The sequence below is a fragment of the Amblyomma mixtum genome, chromosome 2 (genome assembly GCF_055824585.1).
Source record: "Amblyomma mixtum isolate Tamu chromosome 2, ASM5582458v1, whole genome shotgun sequence".
NCBI lineage: Eukaryota > Metazoa > Arthropoda > Arachnida > Ixodida > Ixodidae > Amblyomma > Amblyomma mixtum.
In genome coordinates, this window is record NC_143013.1 from 127,275,898 (window position 1) to 127,290,354 (window position 14,457).

A 14,457-nucleotide genomic window follows, 5' to 3' on the forward strand; every position below is an offset into this window, starting at 1 on the left:
GGTAGTCACCTTATAGAAGAAAAAAAAAGAACTCTCAAGGCGAGGATAGGTGTAATTCCAACACTGGTTGGTTTACGTTAGCTCTTTTCTCTTTGCTCTGCAAGTCATTTATTTCGAATTTAAGGTTTCTCAGGCACAGCTGTTCTGTGAAATAAATTTTCGGCCTAAGAAGAGGCTGCACAAGGGCAGGCATGTGGATAACAGCTTGTAGATGAGTTCGAGATGATTTGACTTAAATTTCCTCTCACTGTACGCGCTGCTGTCTCGCCTAATTTTGAAACATTGTTAGAGTTACAGTTCAAGTGTGTTCAATGGTCCATAACTGAGATAGCCCCTGTCGATAACTGCCACGAATCCAAAATTCGGAAATCGGCTCTAGTCAGAGTGTAATCATTTTTCACTAACCATATTTTTGTGGACACAGCCTAAATACTATTCAAATGCAAGAGACCTAAGCTGCCGATCATGCCCCAGATGTGCGAAAAGTGGCGAAAAATAGTGGGCAGAATGATGACTGACTCAGAGGTGCATTCTCATTAGGAAGGTCGCTCATGCATTTCAGGCCAAATTGCAATTAAGGCAAAGCGAGAAGGGCTCATGAATGCTTTATGTGTCTTTTTGTGTTCCTTGTCTGCTTTTTGACCTGCGTTTATCCCCGTTAAGCAGTCTAAGCTGGACCACGTTCAAACTTACAAGTCACTGGAACAATTTGTGCGCAGATTTGCTCCGCAGTCTCGATGATGAATTAAAAATACGGTTTCAGGGCATCTGCATCCTCTCTAAGCAGTTCTAAATTTTCTCTTACGGTTAACTGTGCAAGTACATGATTATGAGCCCGAGTTGCAAATGGAGCCTATTGAGCTTGAAGCAAGCCCCACATTGCGACAGAAGTTCGACGACTTAGGCGTCCCGGGGTACTAGAGAATTTTAGATTATAACATTTATAAGATAAGAAAGACAACAAGATAAGATAAGAAATGAAAAGTAAAGATAAGACGTTGCCAAGAAATTGCGCGGTTGCAGTGGTGAGAAAAAACAAGAAGTGCAACATAGCATGGTTCTGGAACTGAACTTCCCATGCCCCACTTGCGCCCGGGCACGCGCCGCTCCACTTTATTTTATTTTGCCGAATTGCTTAGCTGGCACCAGGGCACCAGATGGGAGCGCCCAACTGAGTGTCACCGTGTTGCGGCGTCAGTGGGCGCTACAGGGACCCCACCTCGACAGGAAGGCGGCGAAATGGATGCCCTGACAAAGGAGAGATCGGGTTGTCTTGATGACCGGAAAACCGGCGGATACGCCGATGCTTTCGAGGAGAGCTCCGTGCAGCCTCGCTGTAGGTTGGTTTCAGATGGCACAGCTCCTCGCGACCGCTGACGAGGATGGTCGCGGACTTGGGCGTCTTGTGGAGGACGTGGTACGGCCCGTCATATGAGGGTCTAAGGGGCGCCTGTACGGCGTCTCGCCGGAGAAAAACGTGTGCCGAAGACGCAAGGTCTGCGGGCACTCAGATGCGATGATCAGGAGGTCGAGGGGGGACCGGGCGCAGAGGCTGAACACAATCCTGAAAAATACGAGCGAGGAACAATATCGACAGATATGTACAGGGGCAGCCTATCTAAAGAAAACGGTACAGAGATCTGCATCGAAGTTCGCGTCCAGGTCGTGGGTGAGAGGCTAACCGGGGTAGTAGACGTGACTCGGGAGGCCGTGGTTGGGAGAAACGCTCAAGTCGTCGTTGGAGAGGAATAAGGCTTGAACGTAGTCGAATCAGACACCAGAGGTGAGTGCGAAGCTCGGCCGAAGGCAAGCGGTGAATGTTAGACCGTGAATGAAGGAAGGCTAGCAGTGTCAATACCTGCAGAAGAAGGGCGCTGGGCGCAGGTTTGCTCCGAAAAAAAGGGACTTAAGGATACAGCTAGGCTGGTAGCACTAGGAAGCATAGAGGGTGGGCATGTTCTGATGGAATGGCAGGTGCTGACTGAGCGACTTCTTTGAAGCGAGCGCTGGTAAACGCGTGGGCCGCAACGGATGTAAGCAAAGGGGTCTCCTGAGCAGACTGGCGAAGGCAATGCAGTCGGCAGGAGGGTATCGGTGATTAAGGAACGTCACCTAAAAGTTGATGCTCCTGTGTGAAGTGCACGATCGTTGAGAGGCTGGGACAACCTTCACTGAAGGTTCACTGAAATGGACACTCAATATGAGGGCAGCCTTCTGCAGTAGTCGGGATGCTTTCGGGAGACTACTGTGGGAGGCACCTTAGAGGAAAGGAGGACATGTTCTTCTGAAAAGACAAGGCAAGTGCCACTCTAAAAGGGCCTGGCCCGTCGCAGTGAGCAATATGACTTGGTTGCGATGTCGGAGGGATGTTCCGGATCTCCAAATTGCTGGAGCATACCGCGATTTCGGGTGAGTTAGAGGCACGGCAGCTGCAGAACACATACGAGGAAAACAACGGGAAATGCTGACTAGGCAGCACGCGCCACCGATGAGGAAAGACGTGACTGCTCAGCAAAAGGAGGCCAATGACGGGCCGAAGGCTCAGGTAGGAAAAGCTGCCGCGCTTCGCTGGGGCGCACTGGGTCGTGAGAGATGAAATGACTATACATAGTGGTCGTGGCTCTTTCTGCATTTGCCTGACCGGAGACGCAGGACAGGGGTGGTGGGGAGGCGAAGAGGGGCTATTGACACAAGCTGTGGTCCGAGCAGACGACTGCGGGATGGTGCGGGGCGGACGCTGGTTGCGGCGAAATAGCGTCTGCTGCGTCTAGAGCAGCAGCGTGCAGTAGAAAGCGCAATGTCCATCAGAATGGTCGCGCGCAGCTCGTTGTACGGCCGGCAGACCAATGGAGGGTAGGTGAGTCGGCGCAGCAGGCCGGGCGGGAGGATATCGGAGAGGGATGCGTGTTTGGAGGGCGGCATGCTGATGTCATTCACGTACAGAGCAGCCTCGAGCTGGGCGAACCACCCGCAGACGCTCTGTGGCCGAAACACTGGAACCAGTGGGTCGAAGGCTGGATCCTGCCAGCTTATCATTTGGGAAAGCCGCTGAGGGAGAAGGTGCGCCTCGCCGGCCACCACAGTGTCGAGAAATCGTGTAGTTGCATCGGAGCCCAAAAACACGATGTGCAACATAGCTGGCTTCTAGGACCCAACTGCCCATGCCCCGCTTGCGCCCCGGGCACATGCCCCTCAAATTTCATCGCCTGTCGTATTGCATAGCTGGCCCCAAGGTACCAGCTGTGATCGCCGATCTGAGCATCACCGCGCTGCGGCGTCGGTGGGCGCTAGAAGCTAACGCCGGGTATTGCATCCCTTGTCGTTGATAAGCTTTGTCAAACCTGAAGCCAGCAGCATGCTTAGAACTGAAGGGTAATTCTTACGGTTATAAAATAAGCCTCTCCGGGGAAGGCCACCTATCTTCGTAGTTTTTTTGGTTTAATAAACTGCAAGCTTGACACTCTTCGAACACAGACACACAAAAGAATGTCGTTCTGATTGACCTTCCTCTTCTTTGTTTATATTTTGCGGCTTATAGCCCTCGTGAGTCAAAATTTTGCCAATGCAATCCGCATAGCAATAGGGTTTGAGACCCCTCCCATACGTCATTACTTGTCGCTATAGATGGGTCTGGATGCTGAGACCGAATATTAAGGGTTCATTGGAGCCCAGTTAAGATGTATTTTAAGCGCTTGTAGTGTCAAGTGCTTCACTGTTGGTGGGCTTATATTCAGCCAAGGCCCACACAAAGGCTTTCTTTATCCTGAAAATTTGATGTCTCCACCTCTACAACTCTCCGCCAATATATTCACCACCACACGCTGTTGTCGCAAATTGTCCTCTTACACATATGTGGCAAGCAGTAGCGAGTCATTTCTTTGTCGAACGTATCCTCAAAAAAACATGCAGTGAAATATCATGGGAAAGTTCCCACTTCGAGTTATTGATCAATTCGCTCTCGCCCTACCGTAAGCTTGCCGTCCCGGTTAGCTCAATTGGTAGAGCGACTGCTCCGGTGAAGCGGTGGTCCCGGGTTCGAACCCCGGACCAGGACGAATTTTTCTTTAACTACGAAGTTTCTGAGAAAGCTTTATAGCTTTCCTTTGTAGCCGTATGGCTGCGCTCGGGTGGATGTCAATGAGTAATTAATCCCTTATTACAAATCTACTCCACATTGGGGGATTCCCCTAAACTTTTGACCAGTATCTTGGAATATTTCGCTCTCTCGTGTACCTGCCGTAATTAATACGCACGAACGCCCCTCCAGACAAATGTCAAACAGACTCATCGCTTCTACCAAACAAAGGATATTTGCATCAATTTTCATACAATTTATTTAGCCAACACAAAAAATGAAATAATCTTGTCTCCGCGGCGGCTCCGTGGTTATGGTGCTCGGCTGCTGACCCGAAAAACGCGTGTTCGATCCCAGCTGCGGCGGTCGTATTTCGCTCAAGGTAAAATGCTAGAGGCCCTTGAGCTGTGTCGGTGGGCTAAAGAACCGCAAGTGGTCGCAATTATCTAGAGCCCTCCACCACGTCGTCCCTCATCGCGTGAGTCGCTTTAGTACAATCCCCAGTAGCACAAGGTGGCGGGCCCATGCGGGTCCGACATGGGCAATGAGGGCTGCCGGCTGCTCGCAATAAACCCACATGGGTCTCCCGTGGGTGCAGTACTGGCAAAAAACGCTGGGGCTGCCCACTTCATGCCTGAATGGGACCCTCGTCGGCTAGGCATGGGCTTAAACAGACTTGGCAGCCCACCTAGGTCCCACCGCAGATACACGCGGGCTAGGATGCGGGCTCTATTGTGGTGAAGCGCGGGCAGCCTCAAAAGGGGCCGCCCGTACACAACCGTGAGCGAGCCGCAGTGTTTTTGTGTGGGCAAAGAGCTAGTATTCCCGCCTTCAGCCTACATGGGTCCCGCGTAGGAAATACAGGGGCTAAACTGTGGGCTTCACAGTGGCGAAGCGTTTCAGGCATGCAGTTTGGGCTATCTGAGCAACACCGGCGACGGTCCCGCGTGGGCTGGGCATGGGCACATTTGCCATTCCGACGTCTTCACCGCCTGTATTCTAAATCGGGTGTGAAAGGGGTAAGCATGGGCTGCGTGCAGTTCGTGTGCATAAAAGATGGGGCTACATGATGGTGAAGTGCGGTCACACCCAACAGGGGTTGCCCGTGCAGCACCCTGACGGAGCCAATTGGGCTGCGTGTGGGCTAACACCAGTGTTCCCGCCTGTAGCCTACATGGGTCCTGCATAGAAAATGTATGGGCTAGGCATGGGCACAATTGCGATTCCAACATCTTCCCCGCCTGTATCGTACATATCTGGTAGAAAAGGCCTAAGCGTGAGCTGCGCCGTAGCAAAACATGCAGTGTCTGCGGGCAAACGGCTAGTATATATCCGCCAGCAGCCTTCATAAATCCTGCGCTGATTGCTCTAGGCTTCACAGTGCAGAAACATCATGCGCCATTAGCGAGTTGCCGGGCAACAACTATCGACAGTCCCACGTACATTAGTCGTACGCGGGAAGAGTTGACATTCTCACTTTTAGTCTGCCCGCATATCCTACATCACAGGTAAAAGGGTTAAGCGTGCCCAAATAGCAAGTCCTTGCACGTTCCACTCTGACGAAGAGCTGCTCCTTGAACGTCGTAATAGCAGAAGATTCCGCTTCTGGGATTTGTTGGTGCTTCTTTTGCGTTTATCGCAATGAATTTTTTTCTGGTGTGCTACGGTCGCCGCGGAGAAAGCTGCCAGCATAAGGTTTCTTGCTTGTTTCAATGCACTTCAATTACGCCAGCACTGCAACCGCTTTCGTCGTCTCCATGCAGCATGTGGCGCATGGAATTCATGACTGGTTGATGAACATAGCGAGCCTCCGGTTACTGCGCCAGAGGCTGCAAAAAGTTTGTTACTGTCGCGTTCATTGCAGCAGCTTTCTTAATGTCCGCTAGCACCAGTATGTAGCGATGTATCGATCAAGACACAAAATTCTTGGTTTTTGTGCAGGCATTCTTTGCGCTTCTTCTTCGTCAAGTGATCGCACAGTGATAACGTAACTTGGCCAAGCGCCATCGCGAGCGGTCCCACCCTTCACTCTATCAGGAAGAGATACTAATCACAAATCGCCCAGAATATTTCTATCGACGAACAAGAAAAGGTTAACTCGAAGTAGCCGGCAGCTTGGGGTGTTCCCTAAAGGCCGACAATTCGGGCTAGCGAAAAGGTACAGTGCTGGAGAGAAGAAAATAAAAACAGAAACTCCTGTAGAAACGTCACACGAGTAGCCTGTCTTCGCGCAATTTTTTTTCAAGTTTTTTCTTTCCTCTCACCACCGCCTTCCCTGCTTTTCCTGGGTCCGCTTTCAACAAAAAACCTGCTCAACCCTGGTTTTTCTCTCTGCCTTTGTTCCTTCCCTGAGGACTCCTCTGTGTCTGTCCTGTCGGTCCCAGCCCCCTTCCCCGAAATGGCGCGGAGGCGCTCACTCTACAACCCACTACCGAACATTTTTAGCCGCCCTCCCGACCACACTCCCCGCGACGCTTCCATGAAGTGGAGTGGGGGCTCTGTTTCTACTTGTTTATTTATTTATTTATTTATTTATTTATTTATTTATACAGAATACCCCTAAAGGCCCTCGAGAGGGTATTACATAGGGGGGGGGGCACAGGCAATTGAACAGAATAAAACAAAACCACAAATATAAAACAAACAACAAAAGCACAAATAAGACACTTTGGATGACATAAGAAAAATAACCAATGAAAAGCACAAATAAGACACTTTGCATGACATAAGTAAGCAAAAGAATCAAAAGAATGGCAGCGCGGCAAAGAACGAAGATTACTGCAGTATTAAAATTATACAAACAGAGCACTAATACAAAGAATCTTTTTAGTAACAAACCCTGCAAGAAAGGAAGCCATGAACAAATAAAATAACAATGTATGCGAAGAGTTAAGCAGTAGTTATTGAAGATATAAGTTTAAAATATTTTCCGGATCAGTGGTGGTTGCGATATGTGAAGGCAGAGTGTTCCAGTCAGATATTGTGCGTGGTAAGAATGAATGCGCATAGATAAATGTTCTGCACGTGAAACGTCTAACTTTAAAGGGATGATCGCGGCGGTCAAAAACCGAAGGAGGCAAAGAAAAAAAGTCGTTATGAAGTAATGGATGATGACAAAGTTTATGAAAAAGTGATAGTCATGCAATTTTACGGCGGAGACATAAATCCTGGAGACCTGCGCGTTTCTTTAAGGCTGTGATGCTGGTGTTACGTGAATAATCGGAGTAAATAAAACGAACGGCGCGGTTCTGCTATGATTCAATGTTATTTATTAGGTAAGATTGGTAAGGGTCCCAAATAGCCGATACATATTCAATTTTAGGTCGAATTAGAGTGTTATAGGCATGAGCACGGAGGTGAGGAGGAGCATGCTTTAGGTTATATTTTAAGAGACCTAATGACCGATTAGAAGATGCAAGCATAAGGTTAATATGGTGGTTCCATGCTAAGTCTGAATGAAGGTGAAGTCCTAAGTACTTATACCTGGTGACTAGCTCGAGTGAGCTATTATTTAAGGAGTATGCTGTTTGAATTCGAGACATTCGGTTAGTAAAAGACATCAATTTAGTTTTTGAATGATTAAGTTGCATAAGCCAGGTTGAGCACCATGCTGTTACTGAATCCAGGTCAGATTGAAGGGATTGGCAATCGGTGTTAGAATAAATTTTGCGATAAATTACACAATCATCAGCATAAAGTCTGATATGGGAAGAAATGGAATCCGGTAAATCGTTGATATATATTAGGAAAAGCAAGGGGCCAAGCACACTTCCTTGTGGGACGCCAGAGTGTACTTGGCTGAAAGACGAATTGTGGTTATTGACAGTTGTAATTTGAGACCTGGAAAAGAGAAAATCTTTAACCCATGCAATGACAAGAGGGTGAATATTAAGCACTGCTAGTTTCATTAATAACCGGTTGTGAGGTACTCTGTCGAAAGCTTTAGAAAAGTCAAGAAATATGGAGTCTACTTGAATGCCAGCATCAATCGATGAATGTATGACTTGAATGAATCCGGCAAGTTGCGTTTCGCATGAGTAGCCTTTACGGAACCCATGTTGATATCTAAAGATAATGTTAGGTTCTTCAAGATAGTTAATTACCTGCGAGTGAATTACGTGTTCAAGAAGTTTGCAAAGAGTGCTAGTTAATGAAATGGGTCGGTAATTTAGTGGTGAGGAACGATCGCCAGACTTGAAAATTGGCACAACTTTAGCTAAGCGCCAGTCCAGCGGAATCACGCCTGATGATAGAGATTGTGAAAAAATAGCGGACAAGATGCGATGAATACCATCAGATGAATTTTTGAGTATTTTGTTATTAAGCCAAGGTGATCTGATGCTGATGTTGTTTTAAGCTTCACTAGTAAGGATAAGATGCCGGTCTCACTGATACATATTTCGGACATTGATGTATTAGAAGTGCTGACAGAAATAGGAGGTAGAGGGAGATCTTCACGGGTAAAAACGGATGTGACTGCGTTATTGAAAAGTTCGGCGCATTCGGCCACTGGAACACTGCTGCCTTCCGCGTTGGTAAGAGTAATGTCAGGATGATTAGCGGGGTTTATTATCTGCCAGAACTTCCGCGCATTGTTTGTTAGCATTGCCGGTAGATCGTGTGTGAAGAAGTGCCTACGTACAGATATCAACTCAGACTGATATTCCTTATCACATAGTTTGTACCGTTGCCAAAATTCGGAGTGTCTGTTCTTGTCGGCTTGTCTGTAAAGGCGCTTTTTCTTGTTATTAAAGCGACGTAGATGCCTATTAAACCAAGGCGCTGTGTTAGTGCAAGGGATACTGATGACGGGTATGAATCTGTCAATGAGAGTAGCAAGTTTCACGCTGAACAGGTTCCAGTTCGTTTCCACGGAGCGTGACGAAAAATCGTGAAGAAAATGATCAGCAAAGACTGACAACTGAGCGTTTATTTCACCGAAGTTTGCTCGGTTGTAGCACCTTATTTTTTTTAGTACGAGTTACCTTTTTATGGGGCACAAAATTCAGGTTACCCGTGATTATGGAATGGTCGGAAAGGCCTTCTAAGAGCGCAATGTTGGAGCAAAGGTAAGGATCACTGCGGTCGCTGCGCGCTTACTTTATGCAGAAGTGCTCCCCCGCCTTTGCTGCGTTTGTTTGGAACAGGTTTTTCTTCCCTCCTTGGTTGGGTTGAGTGTCCCACAACATACCACATTACAAGTGAGTGCGTTGGGCCAAAACCATTGGAACTAAAATTCCCTAGAACAACGGAGCAGTGGGAGGCCACTCTGCTCAGCTCAGACCTTGCCATTCAGCAACAGCTGATCAAACAAGCCCGGGCGGCAGCGATAGCCACTGGGGTCCTGAAATGAGGACACCATTCGCTCTGTAACCTTTCATTCTCTTATTTTATTTTACTTTTTTCAATAAATGTTTTGAACAACAACAACGAGCGATGAAGGTAGCTGCGAAAACACGCTGGCACTCGCTAGTCCTCGTTGAATTTCTGTTATACAGTTTTTTGTGTCTTTCCTCGTGTTGCTTGATCAATCCACGATCGAAGGTGACATCGCCTTCCATGCGTACGTCCGGTGCAAGTATGGTGGAACCCTGTCGTCCTTGTCTCAGTGATAAATAAAATCGCTCCGAAAGACGCGAGTGGTGAACAGTAACATTTACTGGCATTTGAGTGGTGGAAGCCACGGCGGTGAAGGTGGATTTTATGAAGGCGACGTCGTGCTGCTAGGATGTAAGTACGCATTTGAAATCACTCTGTTGTCTGAGTACTGCCGCCGTCTCGGTTATATGCTCGGGGTCAACAGAAACTTTCTAGTTGTTCAGTGTCTTTTTTGAACCAGCCAGTTGTAGATTGCACAGCGTAGAGGGACAAAATACCGAAAAATTTTCTCTCAGTTACATACCAAAATGTCTTGGTTTCATGGTAACAAGACTAAAATTACTTTGGTGGTGTGTATTGTTGCTTTACACAGGCATGTGGTGCATACGTGCGAGCGCACTCAGCGATGAGCGTCCTGAGGGGGAGCGGCTCAAGGCCCTGAACAAACATCACGCATCGCATTGATGCTGCGGAATGTGCCGTAAATAAAGGAGGATGACCAAGCAAGCATTGGAATCGTCCGAGCAACCTGTTTACACACCAACAATGTAACGACACACATTTGCAACACAATATTGATTCAAATACGAAAGGCGTGAGGTGCATTCACGATACTGAGCATTGCCAATGCTCAGGGCCAGGCGACATTAGACGCCTTACTAGTACGTGCCTTCTCTTTCGTCCTGTCGTCTTTTGCACGCATTATCTCTCTTTAAGTAATGTGACGTACAACTTCCTCTGCGTGAGATTCTCGGTAGCTCCTTTTCCTGTTTTTTTCCTTTTCTTATTTCTTAGCAATTACCAATCAATAATCACTTCACCGATAACGATCGTCGATTACAATCGCAATTATCGATTACCTATCATCAATCCCTATCTACGCGTATGCTTACAGAGCACGGGATACTACGACACTTCTACACATACATCATCAGTCTCTATCTTACAGAGCACGGCATACTACGTGACTTCTACACATACACACCATTTGTTCCAGTACAGTGAAGCACCATAACACCCCTTTTCATTCCAGCCGCCGCGGTCGCTCAGTGGTTATGGTGCTCGGCTACTGACCCGAAAGACGCGGGTTCGATCCCGGCCGCGGCGGTGGAATTTCTTTGGAGGAGAAATTCTAGAGGCCCGTGTACTGTGCGATGTCAGTGCACGTAAAAGAACCCCAGGTGGTCAGAATTTCCGGAGCCCTTCACTACAGCGTGTCTCATAGCCTTAGTCGCTTTGGGACGTTAAACCCCATAAACCAAACCAACCTTTTCATTCCATCCAATTTCTGACGCGTAATTAGCATATTAATATTTGTCTGGCTCCGCCGTGGTGGCTCAATGGTCACTGTGTACTGTGTGATTTCTGCCCGTGCACTGTGCGATGTCTTTGCACGTTAAAGAACCCCAGGTGGTCGAAATTTTCGAAGCCCTTCACTACATCGTCCCTCATAGCCTGAGTCGACTTGGGACGTTAAGCCCCCCTGCACCACACCAATATTTGTTTTTTTCATTACTGTCAGACCAGAACACATTCCAAACACAGGTTACTAAGCCGTACACCCGACCATGTGTTCAAAGCGTGTCCCTCAAACACGCCTGAAGCAATTACCCTTGGTGGCCTACGGGCAATAAAGAACAAACAAAAAAACCTTCGTGGCATACGCGTTACTTGCCCACCTGGCACAGTGGGGCTATTTTGTTTTTCTATTTACAGGAATTCGGGGTTTTTCCCGACTGACGACGGGCGGAGCCGGGATTTCACCTGAACGAGCTCCTTACGCTGTTGCTTAATACCTGCGACTGTCCAATAGACCTTTCCCGGAATGCATCACAGCTCGTGTTTCTGGTTCGATGGGCAAAAGATAGCGCGCACCGAGGTGTCTCTAACAAGGAAAAGAAATAGGGCGGGGGAGCGATCGTCCCAAGGAAAACCGGTTGAGAAGCGAAAGTGGACTGTTTTGCCTGTGGAAGCAGTCCAGATTTGGCTAATTAGTGTAGATTCATAATAGTGGTTCAACAGCGCAAACACACCAAGATCAAGAAAGAGAGAGGACACACACACCAGCGCTGAATTCAGCGCTGGTGTGTGTCCTGTCTCTTTCTTGGTCTATGTGTGTTTGCCTGTGGGCTGAACTTGGGCTAGCCCACGTGGGCCGGACTTGGGCTTGCCCATGTGGCCGAGCATGGGTTAGCCCATGTGGGTCCCCGCTGCGCAGCCGCCTAAGCCCCCCTGGAGGTCCCCTCTGAGAAGCCCATTACTGCCCCTAGGGGTCCCGCAAAGGACCGAGGAAAGCCCCCTATATCGTTTTTATGCATGCAGACCATAGGGGTCCCCTGCTGGTCCTATGTATCAAGCCCACTGGGCTGCCCCTGTGGGTCCCGCGCGATGCCGAGTAGGAAATCCCGCAGATATCCCACATCGGGCCCCCATGGGCTGCCCGTGTCGGGCCCACGAGGGCCCGCAATTCCGAGCCCCGTTTGTGCATCTGAGGATATATCCCAGCAAGCCATACCATAACTTATCTTACTCACCATTAAAATTCCATCTAGCAGCTCATATTGTTTATTAGTTTGTCCCAAAATGAAGTGGAAGAGATTATGCGATTGCAGAGGTTTTTTTCAGGTAAGTAATAAAATCCATGCCTTTTCACAAGCAACATGAAATACGTGGACGGAAATTAAAAAGAAAAACTTCGCAGTTGCTCGTGACTCACACTGTATGCATGTGTTATCGTTTTCTTTCTTAGGTTGTCTTCGCTGCGTCGCAGTATTTTCAGACATACACAAACCGTAAATAATGCACATATTTATGTTATTTCTCTCCGTTGTGCACTTTTAGATTGCTTGTTATCGTCTTGGTGTATGGCTGCTTTTCTATACAGTCGCGGCAGATTGTTATTCCCTTTGATCATCTAGCTATTCCTATGCGGCACGTAAAGATGATCCAAAATTTAATTCCACTTCTGAGCGAGTGATCGGGAATGCAGTGTGCGTTATGCAAAATCCCTCGTAATTTTCTTCACATAAGACACGAGAACAATTTCGCCGGCGAAGCAAGCCTTAGTGTGGCCACGAGAGCACATATGGCTAATGTGTCTGTGTTAAGCATTATTGTTTACAACTGTACGCTTGTTTGTGTCTCCTCTATGCGAAATATGACGTCATTCATGTACATTTGGGTTGCAGGTTGGTTTCTGGTTTGGTTTTAGCGCTTGCCCGGTTTTCTCTCGGCAGTACAAAAGCTTTTAAATTTCAGTGACATTGAAGAAGCAATCTGGCTAATTCTTTCCGGTGCACGAATTATTTATTACTTCTCTCTGTATTGCTGAACACACACTTCCATTTCGCAACATCTAAAGTATTGCACTCAATAATGCTGCCACGAGGAAAAAAGAAATAAAGACGTATGACCGGATTTTTTTCTTTCTTGTTCGCTATTATATGTCATGGGGGTGAAAACTAAAGTTAACTCAGCTTCTCGATTTCCATTGGAACCTCTGTATGCCAACGTTCCTTTCGAAGTTTTAGGAAAAGCGTTTGCTAAGACGAGACGTCTTTTTCTTAGTATTCATGCATAGTTCGCGGCATGTTTAAGAAACAACCAACTACTTCCCTTCTCTATACACAGTTAAGAAAATTGCCTAACCAGCGAAGATAAGCGGACTAGTTGCATTACTGTTTTCTTCTCGGCTAACGGATACGATTATCTCCCATGACTTCATATTATACATACTGGCCCTGAGATGACTTCGCAGTATGTTCTCGGTTGCTGGCTGGAACTATGCTAAAGCCATTCGTTTCTAACGAACGCGTAGCGCGTGCCAAGTTCTGCACCCTGGCCACTTAGAGAAAGATAATGGGTGTGTTCATGCCACCCAAGCTGGTGTTCTCATCGCAAATACGTAGCGACCACTTTCGTCCTCACTACCAAAAAATTGAACAGGTAGTCTCCCCGAGAGCTAAGTCAAGAACGCTGTTTCTTCTACGCGTGCCGCCATCTTTTGGGGGGCTTCAACATCTTGTTCCTTTGCCTTACCAGCGGAAGTTTGAAAAGGCTGCCCTGCTCAACAGCAGCCACTGTCTTCTGAACTCTGCTGGAGAAACGAACAAAAAACACATCAGCGCTACCTCCTGTGTGCTAGTGCCAAGAAACTTAGGAGACACAGGAACGGTATTCTTAAGGCAGCAATATGCAAAGTGGCTTGCTACTGACAAAATGAATCAGAAAGTAAATTTGGGTTTCCGCTGTAGGAACTTCCACATGTTCTCATGGCCAGTGAACGGCCACCAGCGAAAAAAAAGGGTATACGATAAGTGGATACAAGAAAGGTTGAACTCAATAAGGTTAGCAGATTGGGTACTACTGCAAATACATGCAATGATCATTCTGGACATTATGAGCCGCCATGGTTAAAAGTAATTTCTTCGGAATGTGCAGACCGCTACTCACCCTTGACGCTAATAATTATACGTTGTGATTAAAGGTTATGCGCAGTAGCTGCCTAACTCGGCGTGAGCACCTGTACTTAGCCGTGTAGGAGCCTGTGAAGGAGGGGTAAAGGGAGGGAAAGTGAAATACTTCGCGTATTGGTGGGCCTTGGATCAATTTCGACCACTTTGGAGCTTTGGCAATTTGAATCGAAGACGTCTGTATATTTTTGTGTTAAAAATATATTCTTTGGCTCTTTCTGGCTACCTTGACGTTGTCCACGAGCAAAAGATTCAGCGATCGCCTAAAAAGTTGCGATTAATCTTTACCCCTCAGCTGGTTGAAACCCTTGA